We start from the raw sequence: 17,614 nt of genomic DNA on the forward strand, positions 1-17,614 counted from the left end.
CTCGCTGAAAGCATGGACACGTCACAGAAGTTACTGATCATCTTCCAGAGTACTGCTTCTATAATTTAAGACCATTATGCTGCCAGTCTCCCAGGTATGCAGACCCACTTAATGCTTATTATCTTTCATGCTTAGAGCATCAGCCTCTGTTTTGGTTTTTCTTTTGCGTTTAGGACCAGCACAGAGTTGTTAGTATTTTGGAAGGTTTAATTGCACATGCAGTTGCAACTTGCCTCCCAAGATCTGCACCTGAGAGAATGAGTAGAAAGCACTTGATTTTTAGGCAAGTATTCTTCAGTGATTAATGCATCCTATTTGGATGACACATATATACCAATAGCAAAGTGCTGGATTGAGGTGTGTTGGGGTCTTTTTAACCATATTGATAGCTTGTCTCTCACTTTGAATTAGTTGGCCCTTCTTAAATCAACCTTGCATGTAATCTTGAGTGAGAGTGATAATAAGCAAACCTCAGAATTTGAAACTGCTGAGTTTCAGCTTGATTATTTATCCAAAAATCTTGGGCTGTTTAGAGTTTGGAGGGAGCCTTTACCCTGGAAGAGGCTACTTTGTAGACGACTTCATCATCAGCTGAGAGTGCTGTGAAAGTGGCTGCAGAGAGCACAAGCAGCAGCACAGCCAAGGGGTTGTTTGAACAAAATAGACTGGAGAGATTTTTCTGAGTCAACACAAATTTTGAGGGCAAAACTTCAGCAAGTATTGAGGAAAGAGATGGTAACTTGGTTTTCAGCATCAGGGTGCATTTAGCAGTACTTTTGCATGGACCTCATCTGCATGCCAGCAGGCAATAGGTTAGAGCACCTATCAGGGTAAAGGGGTAGTGTCGTTTGGGGAATCTACCTCCTTGGAAAATTTGAAGTATAAGCCACAAAATTTACACCATGTTTCCCAGAGAAGGGGGGGGAAAAGTTTTGAGGGTCTCAGTTTTATTGTATTCTAAGATTACTATTAACTGGTTTGCCCTGAGCAGAAGAGAACTGAATGCTGATTTCTCCATCTTCCAGGAGCCACCTGTGCAGAGCATCTGTGCAAAGAAGGTGCTGGGAACATCCCCCAGCACAGCTGGGGACTTGCACCCTGTTGAGATGCTTGGGACTGTGTTGAGCTGTTAGCAGATGTCTGGCAGATGCTGCTCTACATCCACAAAGTCCAGAGATTTATCTTTACATAGGGATCTCAGGTTTCACCTTAATTGCAGGTGAGTCACTAACCACAGCCCTAAGCATGTGGTCTTGAGCTCTGCTCCAGATACTGAGATAAGAGCTGTCTGCTGGCTCCCTGCCATCTCCCAAGTAGGGAGATGAGCTTTACCTCAGACTCAGCTCACTTCTTTTCCTCCTTGTTTAGGCAGCTTGGATAAATGCGTTATGATGGGATGAATCCAGGCAATAGTGCTCTTCCTTTTAACTTATCCCAGTCTATGTGGTGAATTCCTGCCTTTAGGAAGTGCCTTCCTACATAAAGGGTCAGTGTTGCAGCTGTTCTGCTGGTTCTCCACAGTAGTTTTTTTTTATTCTAAGTGGCCTGAGCCATTTCCACAAACACAAGCTATGATCATCAGACTTGTAATTGCTTACCCTGGAAATGGGGAAATTTCTGATTAACTTTGCACTCACAGTGGCCTTTTATCCTTTGGTCGCTGTGGATCTGTTCAAAGAGCTGAAGTTGGACACCAGGTTCTGTGGAGTGGAAATTTGTGAAGTTGCATTCATCTTTGTTTTCCTCTTTGAAGAGGTATTTGACTCCTGTACTGATTTCTTGGAGAAACTAGAAATGGAAGGGAGAGGAAAGTGACATTAATTAGAAGAAATTCTTGAGTTTTCTTTTCTAGAAACTTAAAGATTGGTATATTAAAAACAAATAAAACCCTTCAGGGATAATTTACATGGGTATGATATAATTGCAGGAGTTGGAATTGGGTTACAACTCTATTTACAAGAGTCTTGGGGAGTTTCTCATGGACATAGTGAGAATATTACAACTACATCATGGCTAAATGAAACCACCACTATAAAAATCTTTGTGGCTTTTTAGCAGGTCCCTACAGGAAGGTGAGTACTCATCAAATCTTGATGCAGTTCCCACAGCCTGGTACGTTTACATCCAGGTCTCCTCATTAGATACTGGTACAGCCTGTCTTTGTTGTTCTTATTTGAGTTACTGCACTTCCAGGTGTGAATTACTTTCTCAACAGAAACTGAGCCTTTTGGTGTAAGGCTGAGCACCAGAATGAGTCTTACCTCTGCATTTCTGTGTACAAGGTGGAGATCTTTGTTTGCCACGGAATTGTAGAATGGTTTGGGTTAGAAGGAACCTTTAAAGGTTTTCTAGTTTTAACCCCCCTGCTATGGCAGGGATGTCTTCAACTAGACCAGGTTATTCAGAGCCCTGTCTAACCTGACCATGAAGGTTTCCAGGGATGGGGCAACCACCACCTTTCTGAGCAACCTGTTCAAGTATTTTACTACCCTCATAATGAAAAATGTCTTTGTTCTATCTAGTCTGGATTTACCATTTTTAGTTTAAAACCATTACCGCTTGTCCTATCTCAATGGAGCTCAAATTGCAGTAGCAGCTGAAGTAGATTTTTCTTTGCACCCCAATGGTCTCATATCAGCTCAGTTTAGGCATGTAAAAACAAACAAAAAGCCCCAAAACATAAAAACCTGGGCTGGAGCCTTGGCTCTGAAAGTGTAGGTGTGTTTTCTGGCTTGTACACTGAGACCCAGTTGTAAAGATTTGGCAGCTTTGATGTTTTGTGTCTAGCTGCTTGTAAGCCTTGAAGAAAGAGCAGTGGGACTGTGAAAGGTGGGTTGCATGTGCAGTTTTCTAAAGGGTTCTTCTGTAGTGGTGACTTGATCTGCAGGTCTAAAGCAATTAGGATTTCTTCCCTTCTGGCTCTTTGAGCTGGAGGTCAGCAGCAGCAAACATCCACTTGGTTGTTTCTACTCCCAATCCATTGTTTCTCTTTTGGCTAAAATCATGCTCCTGGAATGGCTTCCCTTGTTTTGCTTTTCAGGCCACAAATGGGGGCACATCCCCTGCGCTTCATGATGTAGTGTTGAAATAGTTAACAATATGTTAAGGGAGAAAATGCAACACCTTTGGAAGTTTGCTTGCAGAATTCACAATATAACAATAGATAGGGTCCTACCAAGTTATCTAGAAGATATCTGCCAAGAAAGTGCCAAGAATGACATTCTGCTGCTGTGAAGCATATCTGAGGCATACCGGGATTCAACCTGTTGCATGGCCTAAAACAGGAACATCCTGGAATTAAATTTATATTGGATTAATTCTAAATGCCACCTCCCTTTTGTTTAATGACCTGTATTAGAAGGACATTGCTCTAGACAGAAGAGAAGAAAGGAAATAATGGAATATTAAAACATTAGTAAGAATTAAGAGCTTTTCAATTGCAAATTTGAGTTTGCAGTATGCCATGTGGTGTCCAGAGAATGAAAGAGCACATGCAGAACTCTTAAGCAGGACCTTTAAAGCAGCTAATGCATGTAGTTGGAAAATGCTCAGGAAGGTCTGGAAATGGAGGTATCGTGGAGTTGGTTTCTCTGGATTTGTCTGGTGGCTGCTCATTTTTGGCATCAAAAAAGGAAACCTGAGCCCTTAGCTGCTGAAGCATTTCTGAGGGCTTTTTCCACTGTGGGTTCTCTGGTATGCAGTAAAGGCAAGTGTTCTTATTTCAGCTGGGGGAGAGTTAATTTTCCTTTTAGTAACTGGTACAGTGCCGTGTTTTCGATCTAGTATGACAAAAACCTGGATGATACCCTTATATTTTAGTTGTTGCAAGCCGCCAGCTGTTCGGTACTTAGTTGCCAGCTGGGGTTAAGCTGCGACAGCAAGTTCAGATTGCAACATCTCCCCGACCAGGGCAACTCCAGCTGCCTCCCTTCCATGGCCTCTAAGTCTCATGAAACTTAATTTCCTTTGTTGTGCTTGGCTGAAGTTGGCCCGTGGGTTCAAAAGCAAATGCTTTCATCTTGCACGAAGTATGGGCTCGTACGATTGTGCTTTTCTAGAAGAAACCAGGCTGAAGAGCAGCAGAGCCTAGCGCTGTATTGATTCCTGTCTGCTGGAAGGACTAGGTGGTTCAGGGTTAGGGATTGCTTTGAGGTTTTGGTCTTGCTGGATAGCTAGTTATTGCGGGGAGAGCTGGTCTTCGCTCTACAGCGTTTGGGGTCAATGTCCTTGTAGTTTCTACGTCCTTGGATCTTGTTTTTCTGTGCTGCTGCTGGGCTGGGTGATGTATTTAGAGCAGCCCTGCCTTGGCTGAGAAATGCCAGCAGGTTGTGCTGCGGGGCTCCACAAGAGCTTGCCTGTTCAGCCTCCCTCTGGCAGGGAAACCCCAAAGGATCTGGGAAAAGTCTCCGCCTGATCTGGGGCTTCCTGGTTAGCCCTGGGTGATGTTCAGCTTGTGCTTTGGCTGGAGTTATGTTTGTATTACGATGTTTGAAGGAGAGGTCCTTTGCAAGCACGCAGAACTTGCCCAACATCCTGCTGGTCGAAATTAAAAGGACTAAAGCTGTTTGGACTGGATTGTACAATCCGTTTGAAAAAGCAAACAAATAACTTGTCTTCATGAAAAGTGGCTAAATTATTTTAACTCTTTCAAGCCGGGACAGGTGAAACCAATTCCACTGGTTTTGAGGGTCATGGACTTAAGCAACTTGTTCCTGTTCTTTACTGCATGCAGATGATGTAGCCAAAGCTTGCAAGTGTGAATACTGTTACATCTTTCACATAACTCTTATAACATTGAGGTATGGAAAAGAAAGGAGGAAGGATTTCTGGAAGGTGGAAAGAGCTGGAAAAAGCTCACGTTTAGAAGTGACTACCATGGCTAATTAAAACAAAAACAACCAATCAAGATTTAACAACATTCTAAAGTTTAAATTAATCTCTGCTCTCAAATCTTGAGATTACAGCCACTGCTTCAGATTAAAAAGTGGGAATTTTCAAAAGTATCTATGTTGTGATTTCTCACAAGTGCTGCACCCACTATTGGCATTTTCCTGAGCAACTTTGCTCATCCTTGGCCCTTGGTGCAGTTAAGCTGAAGTCAGAAGCTGACTAATGACCGATGTGGGCTGTACCACAGGGCAGAAGTTCCCCTGCTCTTGGGAAACTGAAATCTTTTACTGCAGTAGAGGAGTGGGGATGTGCACAGTGGCTGCCAGCTGGTCCTGCACCCTTGTGGCATCAGGCAGTGACAAGAATATTCTTAGTCTGGTGTGGTACCCCGTGTGTTCCAGGTGATGCCAGTGAGCAGATGAGCCTGTAAAGTACCAGAAAAGAGAGTTTGCTCAGCGAGGAAGCTTTGCTGATATTGGTGCACAGGGCAGGACTGTCAGGGAGCAGCTGAAATCCCTGCTGATGGCTTCTATCAGAACTAGGTGAAGCCTGTTATGTAGGTAGGTGCTAATATGGCTGTTCAAGGGACAGAGGGTAAATGGAAGCGACTTCTGTATGAATGTGCTGTGTACTTCTGACCAGCTCAGCTATGGGCACTTGTTGCTGGTAGAAGACAGCTCTAAACTGATTCCTCCTGCATGCATCCTGCTGAGTATTCCCAACAGTGAAAGAGCAGCAGCAGTGCTCTGTGTGCTACAGTCAGTGCCTACAAGTTCCAGGCAAAAAGCTGTCTGATCTGCAGAAAAAAGCCAGCTGTCCTATCTCATTCTCCTGGTTGCTGGGTCAAAGTGTACTGCAGAGATGTTGTAAGAGTTCAAGGCAAGTTGTTTTCAGCTTTTTTTCCACTTTATTGATTTTTACGTATACCTACATGTCTTCAGTATTTAGACTGAAGTAGTATTGGGTTAAAGATCTTCAGAAGACCACAAGCTTCCCTGCTAATGGAACCCTGGAGTGGGTCAATTTTCAATGGAGCTTTCCCCAGGGGTTTAAGTCCCCAGCATCTTGCAGAGGGTCAGGCATGTTCCTGTGGTCCAGAACTGCCTTGGGAATTTTTGTGGAAAGTTTTATACACTTTTCATCCCACTTCAGTCTGCAAGGAGAAGTAGAGAGACTCTTCTGCAGGAAAGAGCAATCTCATACCCCAGCAGTTTGTGACATGCAGTGAGCATCCCATTTGGAAGGAAATGGTGAGCCTCATGAACATGGCCTCCATGCCTCTCCCAAATCACACGCAGACCTGGGGCCTGCTTATAGCCAAACATAAAACTTTTTCAAAAGATGATCTCACCCATTGAAAATCACATCCATGTGAACCAAAGCAGGAAGGAGAGCAGTGGCTGAAAGGGACGGAGGGGGATCCATGTGGGCAGCAGATGCACATGGCTTGCAGTAGGACAGCCCGTGTGGTTTTTTCCAGCTGTGAACCTTGGTTCTGCAATCAGTGTGTGTGAGGCTTGGTAGAGTGTACTTTTTGTTGAATGTTTGCAGTTTTGTTAGACAGTGGGAAATGCTGGAAAATGTTAGTGAGAGCTGTCAAACCCTGTAATGATCTCCCAAGGAAAGGAGTAGCATCCCCACAGGAGTACAAATCTTTGCAGCACAGGAAAAATCCTGGCAATGGAAGGATGACCTGAGAGCTCTTCTGTGGAGAAGTAATGAATGATACGAGCTGGACAGAATTGTGTGCATGCTAAAGGTAAAGGAAGATCAGGCATTTCCATGAAGAACAGTCCTTCCATAACTGGACTGGGCTATTAGTCTTCATGCTTCCGGGTGTACAGGATTGCTGGCCAGGTAAAAGCAAAATATACCTTTGTACAGAACTGTCTGCAGAGGGAATTAGAAGTCAGAACAGAAACGTTCTTTGAGGTACATGATGTTTGTGCTCAAGTCAATTGTCTCCCCATTGAGTTGCTGGCTGAAAACACTAGGCTGAGCAGATCCGTGTGGCGGAGTCACAGAGACAAGTTTTGGCCACAGGACTGGGTAAAGGTTTGCTACTTTACCTTTTCTTAACTTAGCTTTAAAGCTGTTCTGATGCCTGTAACTAAGGAGAGAGCACTGCAGCAGTGAGGTGAGGTTGCCTCATGTCCCCACTATGGTGAGTGGATGCCCACTGCAGCTGCTCCTTCCCTCCCTCAACATGTGTGTTCATGTGGGCATGTCTTGGTCTAGGAATTGTCCCACAACAGCTTTGAAGTATATATACTTCACCTATTGCCAACACAGATGTCATGGCTCTTTTCAAAGGAAAATGCAAGATCTCTCCTGTTTAAAAAAAAAAAAAAAAAAAAAAAAGGCATGTCTGAGATATCTCCTCCACATCTCTGAATCTGGCTCCAGCCCTGAACTGTGAGGTTTAATATTCCTTCATGTCTTGCCATTTCCTGCCAAAAATGACCAGCAAGGTGCCACAGGGAGGCTAAGTCTTATTCTGAGATTTATTACACTACAAATCCCCCTATAGCACTGCAAATTAAGTCTAAGCTCCACTTACCAAATGACCATGTACCTTTTTGCAGGACTGCCATGTGGTATCTGTTCTCTCTCCCTGGGTTTCCTGGTCATTCCAGTGGGTTGAGGAGGTCATAATGTAGTTGAGACTAATAATAAACCTGCACTAAAAGCAGCTGCATTGTGGAGGAACTTTAAGCCCCAAAGCAAAGCAGGCTGGGACAGTTTTAACCACAAAGTGCTCTTTAATTGAAACCTGGGCTGGAGCTGACCTGCCTGCCTTGTGATACTGTGTGGGCTGGGTGGGGATGCAGCCTGTGTTGTTAACCTACTGCTGTAATATTTACACAGATAATTTTAGCCTCTGACATTGAGAAAATGATTTTCTGTACAACTCTTTGGCTTGGGCCACCTGTGTACTTCGGGAGAGAGGAGATTGCAGGAGTGCTGGCATGGGTTCTTTTGCAAATTTCCCATGCTCCTGACAGGTAAATAGTCACTGGGTAGGAGGCAGGAGTACCTCTGGGGAAAGTGCATTTTAAATCACTTTGCCTTGTCTTTGGCACATCCCCTAGCTAGATCAGCCTTGTTAAAACCTTTTTCCCAGTGCAGATTCCTCTTGCTGGGTGCTTATGTAGGCTTCACAAGAGACCCTCATCTTTAGCAGCTGGCTTTGAATTGCACTGCTGGAGCTGAGCAAGGGTGTGGGACATCCAGGGACATCCAGAGCAACCTGTGCTGCAAGCTGGGGTGGGGCTGAGGTGCCAAGGTCACTGGAAGGCTGAGACAGCCTTTTTTTTTTTTTTTAGCTACAGCTGTCACTTATTGGGAAGTGCTGGGGCGTCACCTCTTTGAGCCAGCAGAACTCAGATAGAAAGGCATGTCTTCCGAGAAAGGCCCTGCTAGTAAGGTCTCCGGGCTGATTTGCTGAAACAGCTCAGGCAGATGAAGACTTTGGGTGCTGACTTCATTGGGACCTCCTGAGGCGCCTCCTTATTCGTTGGATCTGGACCACAAGTTAAAGCAGAAGGTTTCTGGAGCACAGCTGCTGCTCAGCCCCCAGCAGGGGTGAGCAGTGGCAGCCCTACCCAAAGTACAGCTGTTTTGTGTTACTGGGGCCTGATAACTTCCTCTTCCCTGTGTGTGTGCTGGTGGCCTGGCACTTGTGGGGCCAGAGCTACTGGCAGTCCTTGGCACTGCTCTCTGGGTGATGTGTGTGGGCAGGCAGCAGAAGGGAGGCCACTGATATTCCAGCTTTGGTGTCAGGGCAGGCTTCCTCCTGTTGGGAGAAGAGAAGGGGCTAGGAGAACTGAAAATGACCTGAGGGGTGGCTGTTCTTGCTCTGTGGCGCTCATAGCTTTAGTCACCAGAGTGAGGGAGTGTTGGGGTCACTGAGCCAGCTGGTGGGCCAGAGATCCCCGAAACAGCAAAGGCCTGCTGGTGGAAAAACTCAGATATTTGAGATATCATTATTAGCTCTGTAAAGTAAAGCCTCTCCCACAATTCCTTGCGGATGAAATGTAACCTTACACACCCCCCAGACCCCGGGTTGGAGAAAACTACCTCTCCCAGCAGCCTGTGCGGCCGCATGCCCGCCCGGTCACGGCTCCGCCCGGTCCCCGCTCCGCCCCTCCCCTCCGCTCATTGGTTCCGCTCCCGGGTCCCGCCGTGCGCCGCCCCCGTGCCCTCAGACCGCTGTGGCCCTGTGTGCGGCTGGGCCGGAGCGTGCTGCGTGTCCTTCGCCAGGGAGGGCAGAAAGGGAGTGTTCGGCAAGCTGTGTAGAACAAGCTAGGGTAGAAGTAGGGAGCAGAAGGAAGAGGAGGCAGGTCCTTGAAGTTTTGTATCAAGCACCCCATGTGTTGAATTTTGGCTGCCTGCTCAGAAAGAGCGGTCCTTGTGTGGACAGGCTGGTGAAGAGGAGCAGGTTCCCTGGCTTGTGAGACTGGCTGGAGATGTGGGCCTGAACAGCTGGCAAAGCAGCAGCTGTGGGATGGGTGAGAGCATGGAGGGATGAGTGGCTGTACCTTGTTCCTCCCAGAGACAGGGATCTGAAAATGGATTCAAATGGCACGAGCCAGCCTTGCTGCTCATGCTCTGAAACACCTTACTGGTGAGGTCTGTCCTCCATCCTTCTGCAGCTGTCACACAAATGCCAGAGGTATTTTAGATGTGGGGACAAAGGAGTAAGAGATGTTTCCTTAATGTTGCACTTCCCAGATTAGCTGGCACAGAAGTGTGCTACAAAGCATTTACCCTTTAAGCACGTAAAAAGAAGAAAAGCTGACCAGCCCCTCCTATACAAAATGGAGTTTGTTATTTAATGTTTAATTATTTAAAATATTTTAGCCATGCTCCCCATTGAATTAGGCTGGAAGCATACATATACTGAGATGCTGCCATGGCTTAAAGAGCTCATGACCGGTACAGCTTTGGGGTACAAAAGAGAGCAAATGCAGAGAAGTGGCAACTAATTTAGGGAGAAAGAGGAGGAGAGTGGTGAAAGCAAGAGAAGTGGTTGGGCCTCTTGTTTCCAGTTTCCTGCTTCCCATCCCATCCCTGACAATACAACTTCCCCTGTTTTAACACAAGAAGGATCTGTTGTAAGGGGGGAAGGAAACAGAAGCTGTCCTGCTCCAGAGGTAGTGTCAGTCCTGCATTGCAGCTTTCCACAAGGCACTGCCTCCCTGTCAGAGATACCAACTCCAAACAGAGCTGTTCAGGAGGTTTCCTCAGTGTGCTGTGCCACGGCAGTCTGTGTTGGCTGTAAAGCTGAATAGACCGCTCAGGGTGGCTTGGAAACAAACTGCCTGCCAGGAAACACACCTTTATTTATTGCCAGGCGAAAATGTGTACAGGGCCTCAGTTGTTTTGCATGTAAGAAACACTGGGTATTTCACATTGCAGGAGAGAAAACATGGCACCAAGGCGCAGTGTACCTTGAAAGGACAAGAGATGGTCTGCTGAGTACAAAGACCTAAAATCCATGGATTTTCATAAAGACCCATTTCTAACCTTGTCTGGAGTGGGGGTAGTAGCCATGGCAAAACCAGGGCACTTTTCATCATCTGATATCCCCTCTCCTTCTGCTAGCTGGATAAGAGTCCTGTGATGAACCTGTGGCTTCATGATGCTGTTCTCTCAGCTACAGGCCCTGGTTGAGGTGTCACCTCATCAGGTGTTTGTTTCCCAGGGGTTACTGCCTCATCTGCAGTGCACTGATTCAGCTGTTTCTGCTGCTCTGCTCTGTCCTGAATTAACAGCAGGATTTGTTGGGGGTAGGTGCTGATTGCTTCTCTACTTTTTCAAACAAAAATCAGGAACAGGTTTTTTCCAGCATCATCTTTCCCTCTTCAGGAGTCGGATGCAATATTTCCTTCAAATGACCTTCCTTTGACCTCAAGGACAGGCTCTGAAAAATGACTTTTCTAGCATTCAAGGGCCATGACCTCTATCACCATTGCCACTATGGAGTGGTTATTGCCTAAGACACTCATCTCTGGATTTGTTCCTGGATTTTAAGTAGAAGATTCTGGGAACGTTAGCTCAGTAGGCATTGATGTGAGTCAGCTAATTTGAGATGTGTTTTCACTGGAAAACTAACCAGTGTACGTCTGAGCCAACTTTAAGGTTCCCTTTTCTTGGTGAAGTGAGGGATTGCTCAAGACAAGGTGACAGAACATTTATTTTAACTTCTAAATCATGGCAACAGTTGTATTTTCCCCCACCTACTCACTGTCTTAAAATTAAAAAACAGCTGAACCAAACTTTCCAGAAAGTTTTCTGGCAGAAACCAGAAGGGCAAAATTCCACCTGAAAAGGTTGAAGTTGCTTACAACTGAAAAGAGTCACTTGGGAATAGAAGTGTATGTGCTTCTCTTCTAATATTAACAGTAATAAGAGTCCTAGATGGCCAAGGAGTGCTTTATAGGTACTTCGAGTACCTAAGAAGATGCCAAAACTCTGTCAGGTTGACAGGCCTTAACAGTACATGACAGCATTGCACAACAGCTCTTCAGAAGTGGCGAAAACTGGTTTCTGGTGAAAATTGAATTAAAGAAAGGGAACTGTAGTTACTGCAGCTGGAATATGGTCTGGCCAGTAAGAGTTTGCTTGCTGTGAGCTCTGTCAAAAGTGGTCTATTCTCTACTTTGCATGTCACACAGAAAAGAAACCTCTGAGAGCAAAGATTAGCTGGCACTGTGCAAAGGTACAGAGTTCAACCTGGGAAGGGAATCATCAAGTAAAATTCAAATGCCACCTTTTGCAGCACAAGGTATTTTATTGGCAGCTGTTTATTCAAGTGTTGACTCAGCCTAGCTTTTGAGATCTAACAAGATTGAGAGCCCTAAGGGCTTATGGCCATGGGCATTAATAAAGCAATCTAATTAAGAGATAATTAAGTCCCATTTATTAAATTCCTAATTAAGCAGCCAACTGTAAATTTGTTAAGTAAGGAATGCTCGGTTGGGATTATTCACTTTCCACACCCTAGCAAAAGGTTAAAATGGGGGGAAAAGAACTCCAAAAAAAAAATCCTCCCCCGTCTGAAATATGATTTATATTTTAGATGTGGTGCTTGTGGAGGAAGCAAAGACTAAACACCTCTGCCCTGCTGAAGAGGAGGGAGAGCATTTCCAGAAAGTTTCCCTCCTCCTAGCAGTACTAGCACAGTGGGAATGAATGTATCTGCATAGGTGCTGCTCCTCAGGAAGAAGAGAAATGCAAATCTGAAGATGGGAAGGGATCTCTCTTTGCCTTCCTTGGTGCTGGCATTAAACTCAGCTCTACTGTGAACTCGTGGCCTCAAGTCTTAACTAAGACAACAACCAGACCTGAACTTCTCTAGGATATAGTATCTGACCAGAAAAAAAAGGATGTAGAGAAATAAGAGATTTTGCTACTCCTCTCTCACAGATGAGGAAAAATAGGATGTAAGAAGAACTGATGACATACCTAAGATGACTTTGGGAGACCATAATTGAACACTCAGCTGAAGGCCTCTGAGCAGCCTCTGTTAAACAGCATGTGCTGTGAAGCTTGGCTTGTCCTCTGTATGTGACAGTTCTCTGCTCTTGCTTTCCACTAGCTTCAGCTCTTCTTAGCAGGAATCCCAAACAGGCCAATTTTTCTCTGCTTAAATTCAACAACAACAACAAAAAAGCCTGCTAAATTGGTATTTATGGACTTGGGAACATGGGAATCCAGAAGAAGAATGTGCCAGTATTATCTCAGGGCTTTTTGTTTGCTGATGTAGAGAGGCAGATGACAGGAGAGGACTCCAGCAGTGCCCATGAACCTTGCACAGAGCTGGCGAGGGCGCGACGGTACCGCTGGGTTTGGCCACACCTTGGGGAGTGGATGGGAGGCAGCAGCGTTTGGCCTGGGGCTCTGGGGCAGGCTTCTAGGTGGAGCCTCATTACCTTCCTTTCCTGCTTCTCCTAGCTACTGACAGCAGTCTTGGGAGCTGTTCTAGGTTACTAATTTGCCTCCCAAACTGTGCTTCTTTCCTGAAGACTTTTTTGGACCCTATCACTAAGATAAATGTCTTGCCACAGGGTTTAGCTTCCCTCTCTCTAGTTTATATTTGAAGGGGTGGATGCACTCATAGCTGTAGACAGCTGGTGTGTTTGGACTGATCATAGGCATCTCTGAGATTTAGTTTCTCTTGTTCTTCTGTCTGGTTCAAGCTCCTCAGTTTTCCAGAAGAAGATGACAAAAATGCTGATGGAGTTACAGGAATGGTTAATCGTCTAGGGCACTGGCAGATGTCCAAGTTTACCAACTGCTAAACTGTGGCTTCAGGGCAGTAAATTCCAGTTCCAAGCTATTTAAACACCTGGCCTGTCTGGGAGTTGTTTCTTTCAGCAGTCAGAGTCAGGAATATGAGATTTCCAGATCAAATGAGGATTATTTTCCTTTCTTGCAGGAAACCATGGCTGAAGATCATATCCCAGGCTAGCATAGATCAAAATAAATAGTGACTGAAGGATAAAAGTGTTAGGCGTGTATGCACACAGCAATAACCAGTTTATGAATAGTTTGTACTCCTGTTTTGTCCCTTCTGCCTTTCTCGGTGCCTCTGTCTTTGCCTCCTACTGTGGTATGGATTCCTCAGTCTGTAACAGGACCTATAGCTTTAATGATATTTTCAGGCAGAGCTGAGTCTGCTTTTTGCTGTCCCGAGTCCAATAAACTACAGTCATCAAGTTTCAGGCTTTCTTTGGCTTGCCTAATTTTGAGAGGCCCCTTGCTTCTCACAGGCTGGGGTTTAGGGACAGCAGTAACCTCAAGGTGCTCCGAGGCTCTCAAACCCTTAACAGCCCACAGCAGAGAGCCAGTGCTGTGGATGGGCTTGTGCAAAGCAGGCTGAGCTCACCAGCGTAGGGATTTAGACTATGTTTCCAGTTAGCTTTATAATTTTCAGTATCTTCAGCCCTTCGCCATTATAGAGCATACTGGTCAAAGGGAGCTTTCTTTTTCCTTGCCCAGCTTGGGCAGTCTCATAGAAGATCTGGGTTACAAGGTGAGTTGTGAAGGTGATGGTTGGACTCAATGATTTTAAAGGTCTTTTCCAAACTGAACAATTCTATCGTTCTATGATTAAATCCTGATGATGGAACAAAAGCACTATGGTGTGGACACAGTTTTTGCTGCTTCATCTAGTGCTGCCTTAATTTATGCTGTTGCATCTTGACACTGAACCGTGCCGTAAATCAAGTCCCTCCGGATGGGAGAGAATTTGCCGAAAGTCCTTGCAACGAGTTTCAAAGATAAACTGAGACTTTCCCCTGAGCTCCAATGCTTCCAGATAGCTGTTCACCAAGTCTCATCAGAGGAACAGAGCCACAAGTGCGACTCAGGTACAGCATAGAGCACAGAAAAGCAGGAGTGAGGCCTCTCTATCAAGATTTCCGCAGTTCCTAGTCATGTTACTGAATAATTGGTAGGAAAGTGAAAATAATGTACGTTTTTAGTAACTATTGGTTAAAATATCTTTAAAAGGCTGTGTAATTCTCTATCCAATCATTCCAAACTACTTTTACTGCAGAACATGGAGTAGTAGAAGAAGGAGAAGACGGTTTAGAGAACAACAACAATCCTCCATTTTGATATTTTTTACTCTTATCTATTTACTAAAAAAAGAAGCCCAAAACCTCTAAATTTTTCACCCTGTGACAATGTTACAGAATAGTCTATCACCTAATTCACACCACTGTATTTTCTAGTTCTTGTCTGACTATTGGTAATTTTTTCCAAGGTTTGAGGCTAAAACAGTGTTGTTCAGGGGGGTAAGAACCCTTAAAAACAGGCAGAGAAATATTCTCAGCACTCTGGGTTCCTACACATCTAGTCCACCTCTGGATTCACCTTCAGACCTTCTCTAAGGAAAGCAAGTCTGGTCAGATGAGCTGGGTGAGGGACAGAGCAGGAATTAGGGACTGAGACTACAAGGTGGATGAATTAGACAAGGAGGATGTTTTCTTTTGTCCTGTCCTTTTCCCCTTTCAAGTAGCAGGATGGTCACTCAGAGCAGTATTTTCTTGAGTGTATTTGTGTCCAGGACCTATTATTGCCCCCAGTACCTGTTTTGATTTCAGCCATGCAGGAAGGTGTCTAGGCTAGAGGTGAGATTTCAGATCTGACAGCTGCTCAGAGCTAGAAGTTATGAGGATATGAAGTGCCTGCAAAATGATCTGTCAGTCTTGCCTCTGTTGAGCTAGGTCCATGATTTTGGAGGAAGGGATGGTCTTGGGCAGCAGGCAGGGCTGTCTTTGAAACACCAGGAATACTATCCAGCGCTGAAGCCTTCTTTCATATGAACTTGTATTTGCTGATGTGAATTTGCACTTGCAGAAGCTGAGGGTTGCTTGTCACTTTTGTAGATTTATATTCACAATCACCCTAAGCACATGTTCCCCCATTCCCCCTCCCCCCTGCTTTTTTTTTTCCCCTTTCTCTTAGCTTTGCTTTCTCCATATGAATTCTGGTTTCTAATGAATTTCTTTCTGATTGTTAAGACTCTTTTTCTCTACACCCTTCCTCATGCCTCTTTCGTAGTCTAAGCCAAAAATATTTGTCTACCACAACTGATCAATGCCAGATTTGTTGTGTGGGCAGGATTAACAGTGAGGGATAACAAAATAGAAGCAAATTGATGCGGCACTAAAAATAGACCTGCTGCAGAAGGTAGAAACTATTTCCTCATGTTGACGCTAAGGGATAATTAGTAGAGCAATTGGGTTGAATTTGGGAAATGATTCTTGGTGAACCACATCCTTCCTGCACTCAGTAAGGAGGCAGGGGATGGTACAGATTTGAAGCAAGCACAGCAGTGGTTAGAGGGTCAGTGTTTGCAGCCATTAATAACTAAAGCTGCCTGTCGTTTGACTTTGTTGTAAGTGGCTAGAGCACTATTGCCCAGGGTGATGCTGGCAATTTTTGATATCTTCCTTTCTGGATGAGCAGGAATCTGTATGGACCTCAGTCTCAAGTGGAGATGGCAGATTTTGCAGAGAGGGGGCTATGACAAGGTTTCTTGCTTGCTTGCTTGTCTGTTTTACATTCAGTGTTTTGCATTCTGAATTAAGCCCTGAGACTTAATCCAGCCTATTTAATTGCACATAATTTAATCTGTTGTCCTGTAAATCATGTTCTCTCCTGTAAACTGTCTGACCAAAATGATGTTTTCATCCTTTTAATACAAAAGATTATAGCAGCCAATTCCCAAGGCAGCACCTGCTGCTTAATTATAGCTAATAGATTATTACCTACAAGCACCACTGTTGCCAATACAGGGAAGAAATATGTGCCAGAAATGAGACATTTCTGATGCTAAGAAATTGGAAGTGGCTGGAGGACAGGGAGAATGTCCAGCTGAGTCTGGTGCATACTTCTTTGAAGGCAATTTGCAGTGAGAGCAAGGGAGAAATGATCATATAAAAAGTTCTGGGATAAAGTTAAAAATGTGTACTCCTTTGCTAGTCAAGTTACTGAATCAGGATATGGCATCTGGGGCCCCCAGCATATGACACGCATGCTGGAGTGGGTCCCAAGGAGGGCCACTGGAATGGCTGGAGGGCCACAAAAATAACCGGAAGGCTGGAGCACCTCTCCTGTGAGGGAAGGCCGAGAGAGCTGGGGTTGTTCAGCCTGGAGAAGGCTCCAGGGAGACCTTATTGTGTCTTTTCAATGTTAAAAGGGGGCTTATAAGAGAGATGGGGACAGACTGTTTGGTAGGGTCTGTTGCAATAGGACAAGGAGTGGTTTTAAGCTAAAAGAGAGTAGGTTTAGAGTAGATATTAGGAAAAAATTCTTTACTCTAATGGTGGTGAGACACTGGAGAAGGTTGCTCAGAGCAGCCCCATCCCAGGCAGTGTTCAAGGCCAGGTTGGATGTGGCTTTGAGCAACCTGGTGTAGCAGAAGATGTCCCTGCACATGACAGAGGTGTTCAAACTAGGTGATTTTGAAGGTCCTTTCCCACCCAAACCATTCTATGATTTTAGTATATGACAACTTGTGTTTATTATATCTTCGTCCAGTGATGCCCACTGATGGCGAATTAGGCAGAGGACTTGTAACAAGGGTAGTAGTTGAGTGTCTATAAATTCAGTGAAGCTCCTGGGTGGGCAGAAGAGAGGAGCACAGGTTTGTGTCCTGACCAGGGATGAGACTGGCAGGACTCAGCTGTCACACTGTCCCAGGATCTGTTTTGCCAAAGAAACATGGTGTGGGCTGGCCAGCCTAGTACATGTGCTGGACAGATGATCAGCCTACACACAAATCTCAGCTAGCAGCAAAGCTGTATTATTTTGCCTGGTGGGCATGAAACAGGGGAGGTAAAGGGTTTTTAACTGTGCAAGTCTCACAATGAACACTGGACACAGATTGCTGGAAAGACCATTGTATCAATTCTGCTTTTATCAGAGCAGCTTATCATCATCAGTGCAGATTTCCCTCCTCTCCTACTGCTGAGTCTTTACCAAATGGGATCTAGCAATTCTTTTCAACATTCTCAAAAGGCTTTAGAAATGCCAATGTGATAAAAGGTATCATTTTCTAAGGGCAACTCCGACTTCTCTTGTGTATTGCCTTGTCTATATTTTGCATTCTTTAGTCTTTGCTAATTTCGTTCTTCACATCTTGAATCCATGGGAGTCCTAGACATGTAGGCTGGAAAAGACTTGATAAATCATGCACTCCTTCCTA

General features: G+C 44.9%; 1 long non-coding RNA gene across 1 annotated transcript in view; it reads left to right on the plus strand.

The window, feature by feature from the left end:
- The first annotated feature begins 854 nt into the window (after positions 1 to 854).
- LOC121669514 overlaps positions 855 to 17,614 on the plus strand; it is a 31,086-nt gene continuing 14,326 nt past the window's right edge. Inside the window, exon 1 of the long non-coding RNA XR_006017788.1 lies at positions 855 to 1,219. This is a non-coding gene — a long non-coding RNA (uncharacterized LOC121669514). The remainder of the gene's footprint in view (positions 1,220 to 17,614) is intronic.

Source organism: Corvus kubaryi, unplaced genomic scaffold, assembly GCF_017639235.1.
Source record: "Corvus kubaryi isolate FWS band 111438036 unplaced genomic scaffold, C.kubaryi_AGA036_p1.0 37392, whole genome shotgun sequence".
NCBI classification, from domain to species: Eukaryota; Metazoa; Chordata; class Aves; order Passeriformes; family Corvidae; genus Corvus; species Corvus kubaryi.